Source organism: Pezoporus wallicus, unplaced genomic scaffold (genome assembly GCF_028554395.1).
Source record: "Pezoporus wallicus isolate ANWC-B61680 ecotype Strahan unplaced genomic scaffold, APGP_CSIRO_Pwel_v1 contig_3324, whole genome shotgun sequence".
NCBI lineage: Eukaryota > Metazoa > Chordata > Aves > Psittaciformes > Psittacidae > Pezoporus > Pezoporus wallicus.
Window position 1 is genome coordinate 1099323 of NW_026643042.1, and position 10184 is coordinate 1109506.

Below are 10184 nucleotides of genomic sequence, written 5' to 3' on the forward strand. Positions count from 1 at the left end.
GTATATAATTTTACATTTGTATATATGTAACCTTATATTCTTACCTCCTTTAGTATAAATCGTCATGGATCTTGTTAGAAAAGTCATCCTTTCCCGTATGATTATTCAAAGGATTTTGAAGATTGAATAGGTAAGAAACTTTCAGTAGCATAAATAGAAATTATTCTAAAGCTTTAAACATTCTAGGTATTAAACAGAAAAATATTTTTAATGCTATAGCAGGAATATACATTCATTTTAATAGTAATCTTGTCGTGAATATCTAAGAAGTATCTCATGCCTTGGAGCCTACCAAATTCTAGACTGTGCTTTTCTAGTTTGAATTCCAAAGTGTTGTCTGTAACAGGTGCTTGGCTACGGAGTTCATCTGTGGCAAAAAGAGTGGATGTCATCCTGAAGAGTCATTCTGAAATTTTTGAGGATTTTTGACTAGTTACATCTCTCCTTAAATAATCTTTTTTTGTTAGTGGTCAGAGAAACTTGCTTTCCACTAGAAACTAAATCTAACTACATGCTACTAGCATAAATGCTAGTAGTAGGTGATGCTGAGTGCATACTCAGATTACCTGGAAATTATTTTCTAACTTTTGAATTTTATAGTTTAAACTTCTAAAAAAAAGCTTGAAAAAAAAGCTCTTGAGAGTTTAAGCATTATCTAACTCAGTCAAGCTATGGTTAAGTAAATTTCATGTTATTCATTTGTTATTCATAGAGTTTAAAAAAATGTTGCAATGGGATTAGTCAATGTGGTCTTTTAAGAACCTTTATTATAGTGGCTCTTGTAGAAAGTTAAGTGAGGCTTTTTTTAATGAACTACTAATTTAACAATGAGATGCACAGCTTGACAGGAATATCATTGTATTGAGCACAATACTACCTAACTATATAATGAAAGATTATAATGAATATATGAAATAATTATAATAAATATGGGTAATGAAAAGAGTGTAGGAATGTGAGTTATAAATTTAATCCCTGGTAGAACTCAGTGGCAAAAAATACATAGGTACTTCCCTTCAGGGTGGAGATTACTCATGAAAGTTTTTCTGTTACTAGCTAAAGAAGTTGTTTATCCCATTGCTTCTAGACAAGCTAATGAATGGTGTAAATGTAGCAGCATGTGGTAAGATCTGTGTGAGGAATAATTGTAACTGAATTGCAGGATAACTTATGGATTTACCTGTGCTCAGTATGAGTTCTTCCAGGAAGGTACCAGAGGGATATTGGTTGAATAACTACCTGGTCTTTTGCACAGGCAAGTCAGTGAGCAATAGTGTCTGGCTTTAGTGAAAAGAAAAAACAAAAAGCAGTGTGGTGGCTTTTCCTAGTCTCTCACTGTCTTTTGTTGGAGTGAGATTTGAGTTTCAGCATCAAAGGAGAAGAAAATTCGGGAGAGTATAGGACAAAAATAATCCTCTGTAGGTTGGAATAGATGAATGGGCTGTTCTCAGATTAATTCTCTCAGATTAATTCTGAGAACTCTGAAGCTGAGTTTAATAATGTTTCTTATGCTCTGTTTGTCTGTAACAGATTTCCTCAGGGAAAAAGAAAAGGGAGGGGAAAAAACCAACCTAGCTTCAAAGAACTGGTTTTTATCATTTTTGACAGTATTGTTACATGGTAAAGTAGTGAAGACTTGGTGATGTGCTAATACAGTTTTGCAGTCTGTGCTGTTGCTTAATTGATTTTTTTTTGATTCTTGGTTGCAGGTGGCTGCACTAGGAATGATTGTAGAGAGAAGCTCTGCTTGCAGTTTTATCAACAGGTGCAGAAAGAATGAGACCTTCTGACTGTCATTGTTGCCATCAGCCAGGAGCAGAAGTAGGTTTCTATTAAGTTTTTTCTTCAGCTAATTCTATTACAGAAATGGTAATTACATGGGTAAGTGTAACCCAGTTCAGAAATGTGACCCTACAAATATGTAGATAATATCTGAAGATCATGCCTATTTAATGTTTCTGGATCTCCTTAGTACTTACAGTTAGTCCTAAAATTTCCTATGTATCTCCCAGGCTTTGGAGTATGACAGCCACAAGAGACTGTTTAAGTTCTTTTAAAAAAAAATTACTCAGGTCTGATCTTAATTCTTTTCTGCTTTAAAGACCATCTTGCAGCATTTGGATATATTTTATGGTCTCTTAATCTAGACATACTAAAAGTAGTTTCAGATACTATTATTGCCTGAGTAATCTTTGTGGGCATGCATGGCAAATATCTTTCTGATGTGAAAGATTCACAGTTGCCAACAGAAGGAAAAATTGAAATTGGCTATATAAAAAGGACTCTAAAATGCACAGAGCTTTTGGTCTATTCTTTAGTTCTTAGTACTAGGAGAACACTTAGAGTAACATTCTGTTAAACAGAAGATAAGCTTCTGTCGGAAGTGTTTAATCCTGGAAGAGCTAGTTTCCATTATATTGCTGCTTATCCCCTGGAGGCAAGCTGGATCAACTTGAATACATAGATGTTAACCACTTGAATATGTACATCTTAACCACTCAAATACACAGAATTCCTTTTTCTTGTTAAAGGACTATCTAGAGAATTGGAAATCTAAACTATAGCTCCTTTTGACTTCCTTATTGCTGCTTTGGTATTTTAACTTTTGTTTCTTTCCTCCTCCCCTCGCAAAGTGTGTTGTACCAAATTTGTTACTGATATTGATTCCCTATGTATTTAATTCATTTGAAACTTACAGGAAATGTAGATGATCTGTTCTGCCTTCACACACCTTCTAACAACAGAATCAATAAACTTATTTTAAGCTGAGACAGTTGCCTTTCTTTGTATTAAATTCTGGCACTGTAAATGCAATGTTTAATTCCCTTCCTCCTCACAGACCTCTGTATTTGGCATACCCCCTTCTGGTACTCAGATATGATTGGGACCACCACAGAGATTTTTCTGTTTCAGTTCATGGAGTGTTGCAGAAATATAGTAGTACAGTTGGAATTACCAGTTGGAAATTCTCTGACACTATCATAGTTTAGTGGTCTATTTAAATGTTTGGTCAGTAGTAGAGAGACTCAAAAGTCAGATAGGAGGAACTAGAGCTGCTGCAGCTGGGTTCATTAATTTGCCTGAAATGCATATATCATCTGGGATAATCAGAGGAAGTTGTAAATTGACTTCTAATTTTTTTAAGCAATTGAAAATAATAGAAGCTGACAAAACAATTTGTTTCAACTTGTTCAAGCGCAAGTGTGTTGCTTTAATATGTAAATGAAATACTGTTAGAAATGTTTAAAAAATAAGTATGTGTACTACAGGATATGAAGAAGACATAGTTCTTCCTTGACTGTCTACTTTCCTGCTTGTAGTTTCAAGATCAATGTTAGCAAGCTTTCTTGTTGGTGAAGCAAATGGAGTCTGTGACTTTCACCTCTTCGTATTGCTATCAGTAAGAAATGTGATCTTACAGGTCTAAAAGACTAAAATCAAGATATCTGTAAAATCCTTAAAGGATACTGTGTAGCATTTATCCTGAGAACATATGGATCACTACTGTTAACTTTTGTGCCCTGTATCTTCAGTGTTTTTTTCAAGAAACAGGCTACTTAACAAAACTACACTAATGTCAGTGTAATAGTTCATATTGTTTTCAGTCAAGTATTTCCCAGTATATGAGGATGTTGATACAGAATCAAATGCTAAACAGAAATTATTTCAATAATTAAGAGTATGTCACTCAAATCTAGCACTAAAATATGATGAGGCAAGAATAGCTAACTGCTAACGGAGATCACAGTTACTTTCTGATGTAGAAAGTGTATCTGATCAATGAGCACACTGTTTTGTGGGGTTTTTTACGCCTCACAACACTGGACTTGATCCTTTTGCATTTGGCACATGCAAAATGGCAAGAGCACAGCAATAGGAAACAATGACAGATTTTCATTTGCATATAGCCAACTTCTCTTTTTCCCCAGGGCAATATGCTCGATTTATAGGCAATCGGTTACAAGAACCTGGTGTCGTAGTGGAAATAATTTACCTTACATAAGTTAGATCTCACACATGCACTCCAAGAAGCTAATAATGGTTTTGTATTCTAGAACAGCCCAATTTAGCATTTCCCTTGTGCACTGTAATCGTGTTTCATTCTTCTATCGAAAGAAAGTTATGTTTGTTTGAGAGATGTCACTTAAAACAGTCCCCATTCAGAATTGCAGTCTAAATTTCTTTTAACCCACTAAAATTTTAAATGCTGATTCATTGCACTTCTGGGTAACAGATTTGACCTAGTTAAAATGAGACAGCTTTGAAATAGTTCACTGAATTTGTAATAATTCATGTTCCATGGAGTGATTAAATATTTGTCCTGGATTGCTGCTTAAATGACATAAAATGCATGGAAGAAATTGCGATATACAGTAATTAATGATAGTTATATAGAAATTGCTTAATTAAAATTTCCATGTCTTGCATTGATTCTATGTAAATGAATCACAATTGTTTTTAAAGTTTTTATCTGCATTTGTTTCAGAACCTTTTATTGTAAATTCACAAATTTTACATCTTGTATCAAGAACACAATAGTAAAAAGGCAGCTTCTTCTGGAGGGAAAGTATGTGCCCTGTTCTCTAGTTAGGTAAAAGATATGCTGAAATTAAAGGGGGGGGGAAGGGGGGGGAATCTGTTCTAATCGTTTTATTTCAGCTGTAGATGTTTGTGAAAGTCTTTGTATGGAACTGGGAATCTTTTTCAGTTATAGCTTTAGCTTATGAACGACCAGTAATATTTTTACAGTGGGAAGAAGAAATTACAGCTTTTCATTTATATTTCAAATGAAGTTTTATGTACTGGTGCTAAATCAGAATTAACCTCTGCATCTACAGAAGGGCTATATCAATATTGAACTGAAGGCTTCAAAAATTTCCCTCAGTTATACTGCGCAGATTTAACAGCTATGTTTTTCTACCTTTTTGTAAATGTGTGAAGTAGATGAAAACACAAGCTTGTTAAAGCCAGCTATTTCGTCTTTGTGGTGCCTCATAGCATGCCTGTGGAGGATGCTCTGGCTCTTCTAGTTAAAGCTTTTGGGAATACATTTGCTGAGCCTGAGCAACAGGAGTGTACCAGGGTTTCACACAAGGCAGATGATCTGGTAGATGACTGCCTAGCATGGGAGCTGAGAGATTACAGTGTGTCTCTGGGCATTAGACATTTCTGTTAAATGTGGGGAAATACTTGGATCGGGTGGAGTTGAGCTCAGTAAGTGACAATGCGAAGAGCAGAAAAGACATCATTGAAGTATTAATATTTTTTCCCACTGAAATACAACTTCAAGCATCTTTTAAAGCTGATGAAAATAAGTTTGGGTACATTCCACATAAATAATCTGTTAAATAAGTGATAGGCACTAGAGATGAAAAGTTCATGTATATAATGCCAGTGTGTGTATTAATGGGCATGTGCATCATGTATTCCTCATATGCATCTGTATTCCTCACAGAACTAGACCTGTTACCAGGACATATACATAAGTCCTCTAATGGGCAGTTGCTCTCTCACAACTTGTGGTTGCAAAATGAGTATTTCATCATCTGTTAATGCTTTTGAGTATTTACGTTTTAGTAATACTGAACACATAAATGAATTCAAGTTAGTGATATCCATCAGTCTGTTAAGTGGAATGCAACTCCTGGTTTAATATAATGGTGTATAAACTTATCTAAAGTATAAAATCCAGAACATTTCTGAAAAAAAAACAAACCACAAACCAAAAAACAGCCCATAAACACACGACACACACATACACACAAAACCCCAACAACAAACCCAGCCACGTATGTAATTTGCAGACTTAGAATATCTGTGCATAAGAATGGCTTACTGCTTTTGTTCATTTAGACTAAGTCTTGTTGAACAAACTGATCCTTCAACTGAAGTTGAAGTCAATGTGAGGATGCAAGGTCATGCACAAGCACTGCCACCTATACTTTAAGTAAACCTCCACCTCTGCTGCTGCCAGGTAGGATTGCTTTCTTAAGCCAGTAATCCCTTCCTCAGGTTAAACCTTCATTTGGGTGGTAGACCGTCAGGAGCTCTTCTTACAATACTACTTCAGTTTTGTATTTCAAAGTAATTCATTGTGTTTCAATGACTGACTTGATCACTTCCCACAGTACATTTACTCATAGAAGGAGAACAAAACCTAGCAGATACTACATGAACTACAATCAAGTAGGGGGTGGGATGTGGAAAAATCCAAACTTGCAAATATTTGGCAGTGATCAAATGATACTTGAAAGACTTAACTCAGCCATGCTATTTTCAGAGCAAACTTTATGTGAAAGAATAGGAGAGCAGGGGAGTGTACTATTCTTTATCTGAAAAAGAATTCATTCTAACATTATAAAAGTGTAAGAATATAAAGCTCATCTTTCATGTCCTTAGTCTGAAATCAGATTCAACTACTGTCCTTGCATCTGTTTGAAGTTGGTATGGGTTGAGGTGAACACCTGGCTATTTTAGAAAGGCTTTTTTCCTCCCATTGTGAACTTTCCCCATTCTACAAAGCTTTCTTTTTTAGTTACCAAGTTGGTTGCATTTCTTTTGAGTTACTGAAGCTCATTGAAAGCTAAAAGGACAGCAGAAACGGCGAGGGCGGTTCAGGCTTTAAACATCAATATTCTTGGATGCATAGGTTTAGAGTACGGTGCTTTATTATAAATTAAATAGTGCTTTAATGATTAAAATAGGAAAGTCAGCAAAAAATATCGTGACACTGCTTAATTGGATTTATTTTCTTTTATTAAATGACAGTGTAAAAAGAAACCACACGTACACTCTTGACAGCTATTGATGTTAGTCCTGGGTCTGATTTCTTGGAATGAATACTAGGCACAAACTGTATCAAAACTAGTGACCTACATTATGGTCATGGATTAAGTCCTTGCTTAGAACCAGACTCAGATTACATGTAATATGCTTGTCATGAAAAAATAGCTCAAAATCCGGCTTTAATTTTCCATACAAATTGTAATTCATTTGTCAGTTTGTGATTTAACTTGTGTGTGCAGCTAACGTTAACATCAGGAAAAGTTTTACTTTATAGCGTGCTCATGCTAAGATTAGTGACACTGCAGGCCAGTATGCTCTGTTGTTAAACGTGGACAGGAAGGTTATACTTGTAGCTCAGTGGTTGCACATCTTTTGAAGTAGGGCACTAGGAATGGTAAGAACTAAGGCATTTGTAGCTGTCGGTGTGTGGTGTCACTACTTTGTCTACAGTTTCCATTTCTGTACCGGCTTTCAGCTGGGTAACTGGCGTTTTTCAAGCCTGGTGTTTTCAGACCCTCACAGTTAAGAGTGTCCTGTGCATACAAAAGCAGATTTCACTGTTTGTTTTAAATCAGTTGCAATAAAAAAAACAAAAACCATTTCCAAACAGGACTGTCAGATGCAAAGATAATCTTCCACCTCTTCTTTCAGCACCTACTAAAGGATTTGGACTTCTGGGATATTTTTGATATCAACCTACAAAATGGCCACTGCTTGGAGGGACACCTGTCCTTTCACCAATGCCAGGTGAGAGTGACAAAGCTCTGTAGCTGCTTGCTTTAATAACTGTAATTTCTAGTTAAAACCTTCATGATGCTGACGACAATACATCTATTCTAGCTGGAAACTTTATTTTATTTAAATAATGAAAACCATGGCTGGCTGTCTTTAAGCCAGACTCAGCCTGAAGGATCCTGTTTATATTGGAATAATTAAACATGAGTTTCTAAAATGTACAAGTTCAGCAGGTTTCTTTGGCTTTTTCATAATAAGGAGGGTACTTAGCACATAGATGCCTGTGTGGTTGTTACTGTTGTTATCAAACAAAATGAAACGTTATTCAGGGTAGAAAATCAATAATGTAAATTATAATTGGAATATTCAGAATTTAGGTAGAAAAAATTTAATACTGCTGTAGATGTGAAATAAAAATAATAATGCATACTTCCTGATTCAAATATTTTTTTTACATGGAGAGAGAAAGAAGGCCTGATTTCTAATACAGCTGGAGAAGATGCAGACTGTGGGAGGGAGATATCTTCTGTACCTTCTGGCCTGTAGGAGGGCTAACCAGCTCTTTTGTAGGTTTGCCTTTGGTTTTGTAGACGTAAGGCATGGAGAAAGGAAAGTGTGACACTGAAAACAACTTTCTCCACAAAGTTAAAAGAGGATTAGACCCACAGTGACTGATATCTCTTACAACTAATGCTAATGATAATCTAGCTACAGAGCCTGTCAGAGCTGCTTGCTTTTTTTTTTTTTTTTTCATTTTGGCACTGAATTGAGAACTTAGATGTTAGGTTACCTTTGAGGATATTAAACAATCAAAAGTTTATAGCAAATAATTAGGTTTTATTATACATTAAGTGAAATGTTGAGATGGCAATTAACCTTTCACTGATGGAAGAGGGGAAGTGATTTTTAGATACAAGCAGATGTGGGGAGGGTCACCAGATAGAGAAACTACAACTATCTTGTAGTAGTTGTTGTATTTTCTTCCAGCTCTTCATGTTAACCAAGTACAGCACCAATGGGGAACCTAAGAAGACACTGCTGACACTGGTAATAGTGAAAGTCCTGTAACCACGCAAGCATTGCACCTTCTGTTGCACTTCAGATTCTGTTGCAGTCCTATGAGAACTTCTGAAAAATTTAAGAAGGCTTTTCTATTAAAACAAATGTTGATGAGTGTCAGTGCTGCACCTTTGTAATTTTAAATTAGATGCTGCTAAACAGTCACAAAATAAAGTTACCTGCTTTATGCAGTTGTCACCAATTTCACTTGTGGTTGAATCTACATCTGGCTATTCAAGTTAGAATGGGCAGGTCTGGTCAGACCTGGCTTTTGATGCATGATGAATGGGAGAGAAGGAATATCTCTAAATTCATGAAAGGTCATCAATGATTTTTGCTTTTACCTTTGGAGACAGAAAAGTGAACAGATTAACTTTAGCCTCAACCAGAATTGTTGGTGTTACTTGTTCACCTAATAACTGACACATTTGAACCAGTTTTATATTGATCTAGTGAGTATTGAATTTGCTTGGGATTGGTTTGTGTTTTCAACTGTTTTCACTTTTGTTATAACTTAAAGTTATAATAGTGGAAAAGTTAAGGAAAATCTTGAAATAACTGTAGTTTGAAAAGCAGTCAAGCAAATTAATGTGAAGAACCACTTTAATAGGTAGTTACATACAAACCGATCAATTAGATTTAAAAAATATACTTAACCATTCTACTGAATTATCAACTATTTTTTGTTTTAATACATGCAAAATAAATGGTAGACACTCTGCAAAAATACTTACTATGAAGGTTAAATTATTGGTTATAGATTGAACATGAATGCTGATCAAAAACTGGATTTTTCCACATTCCAGTATCTGAAGGGGGCCTATAGGGATGCTGGGAAGGGACTCTTCATTAGGGACTGTAGTGACAGGACAAGGGGTAACGGGCTAAAACTTAAACAGGGGAAGTTTCGATTGGATATAAGGAGGAAATTCTTTCCTGTTAGGCTGGTGAGGCACTGGAATGGGTTGCCCAGGGAGGTTGTGAATGCTCCATCCCTGGCAGTGTTCAAGACCAGGTTGGACGAAGCCTTGGGTGATATGGTTTAGTGTGAGGTGTCCCTGCCCATGGCAGGTGGGTTGGAACTAGATGATCTTAAGGTCCTTTCCAACCCTAACTATTCTATGATTCTGAAAGGCAATTACTTTCATAGGGAAAGTGGTTTAGATGCATATGAAGGACACATTAAATGACTGAAAGTAACTTCTGTGATGCATTAAATACATCGTGGGTGTTGCAGCCATAATACTCACTGTACTTTTTAGAAACGAGTAAAATTTTAAAATGGTTGTGGTGTCTTAAATATGGGAAGTAATTTTTAATTTAGGTATTTCTGGTGTGTATGACAACTGCTTTCGTAACTGCAGGAGAAAATTTCTGTTGGTGGTGAATAACAAATTCTAATGTGTGCTTATCAGTATGTCAGAGAAATTAAATCGTTTTGTTCTTTTTTTTCAAGACAGGCTTATGCTTTCACAGTAGATTATGTAGTGGAGCACTTTGCTGTCTAGAGGGTTACACAGTGACTTCAGCATTATGTTTTTCTGACAGAGCTTTTTGACTTTATCATAACTCATCTGTCAGATGAGTTTTCATTGCTTAATTTG

General features: G+C 35.7%; 1 long non-coding RNA gene across 2 annotated transcripts; it reads left to right on the forward strand.

Moving 5' to 3' along the window:
• Positions 1–413: 413 nt before the first annotated feature.
• LOC130592315 (uncharacterized) lies at positions 414–8767 on the forward strand. 2 transcript variants are annotated; one of them, XR_008970521.1, is made up of 4 exons: positions 414–1418; positions 1710–1825; positions 7438–7533; positions 8509–8767. It is a non-coding gene; the product is annotated as an uncharacterized LOC130592315 (long non-coding RNA). The 2 variants fall into 2 exon arrangements; XR_008970522.1 differs by having other exon boundaries at positions 1710–1821.
• Positions 8768–10184: the final 1417 nt, after the last annotated feature.